The sequence below is a fragment of the Chrysochloris asiatica genome, unplaced genomic scaffold, assembly GCF_000296735.1.
Source record: "Chrysochloris asiatica unplaced genomic scaffold, ChrAsi1.0 scaffold00083, whole genome shotgun sequence".
Classification (NCBI taxonomy): Eukaryota; Metazoa; Chordata; class Mammalia; order Afrosoricida; family Chrysochloridae; genus Chrysochloris; species Chrysochloris asiatica.
In genome coordinates, this window is record NW_006408601.1 from 1196353 (window position 1) to 1197846 (window position 1494).

Genomic DNA, 1494 nt, shown 5'->3' on the forward strand with positions numbered 1-1494 from the left:
AAACCCTATATAGGGTCACTATGGGACAGAACCAACTCAACTGCACTACACGACAATAACATTTTATCCTTTGGGAGGCTATTGTAAATGGTATTCTTTTCTTTTTTTACAGATGATTTTCTAAAGGAGAACAGTACTCATGGGTGATATACTTTGTGAGTCAATCTGTTATTTATTTATTTAGCTAAAAGATGTTCTCAGGGGAGTTTAAGGTTTAAAGACTATCTCAGGGCAATAAGGTCCAGGAGGATTCCAGTCTCAAGTCTTCCAGTAAGTCTGGATTGTTTAAGAATTTGAGGTTCTGTTTCACATTTTTCTCTCATTCTTTTATAATTGGTAATATTTTCTTGATTCTCTTCTCAGAGTACTTCTTGGTTTTTTTGTTATTATTTTCCTTATAAGTTTCATTTTATTAAGTGTGATTGAAACTGAAATTAAAGGATTTGACCTTAAAGGATTTGACCAAGATGACCTAGATAGATGTCTGGCTCATCCTAAGATCTCCAAGACAACAGCTGGGTATCAAATTACTTTATCTAAAGGAATGGTACAAATAAAAGACCTTAAGTGGATGTTTTGGTACAATTTATGGTGGTGGTAGATATGTGCTGTCCAATCAGTTCTGACTCATAGCGACCCTGTGTAGGGTTTCCAAAGCTGTAAATCTTTACAGGAGCAGAAAGTCTCATCTTTCTCCTGTGGAGTGGCTGGTAGATTTGAACTGCTGACCTCAGAGTTAGCAGCCCATCTCATAACCCATGATGACACCAGGGCTCTCTGGAATTTACAGTAAAGGTAAATGTAAATCCGACCACAGAAATCACACAGCAATCAGGAGGGAACCAGACTGAAACTTAACTCTCTTCATTACCATGTTTGTCAAAGAGCTATTCTGTATGGCCAGGTTCCGGGACCCCCCCATTTTATGCACATTGGTTACATAGTCACCCAGTTTTTCAGTGAATCTCACCTGTTCATTTAGGTAGTGAGTGTCAATGCAATTCTGCAAATGAGGGTCATTCTTGTCAGTGGCCAATGTGTACAGCTTCAGGATGGACTGATTGACAGTTGTTTTCCAAGTGTAACACATGTCCATTGTTTTCAGCCCACTCATCACCGTCTGGTTTCTGGGAATCCTGAAGAAAGATTTGGTTACTTCATTGGTTCTGAAACTTCATCAGTTTCTCAGCATATTCCATTTCCTCATGAGATTAGTAAGGCATGGACATGGACAGGTAGACGTAATTCCAGATGGATCTGGTCCAATCTGTAGTTCAGGTGCACCTGTGAGTGAGATGCTGTGGTGACCACAGTGGTTGGGGAGAAGCAGAGGCTGCACGTGGAAGCAGTGGGAGCAGTGGGAGCAACGGTGGGGACCTTGAGGCATCTGAGGATGCTGCTGTGAAGAAGAAAGCAAATGATTTTTGTGTATTACTCTTGTACCTTATGAGGCATGGTGTAGCACTATAGGATAAACACTGAACAGCTAACAAC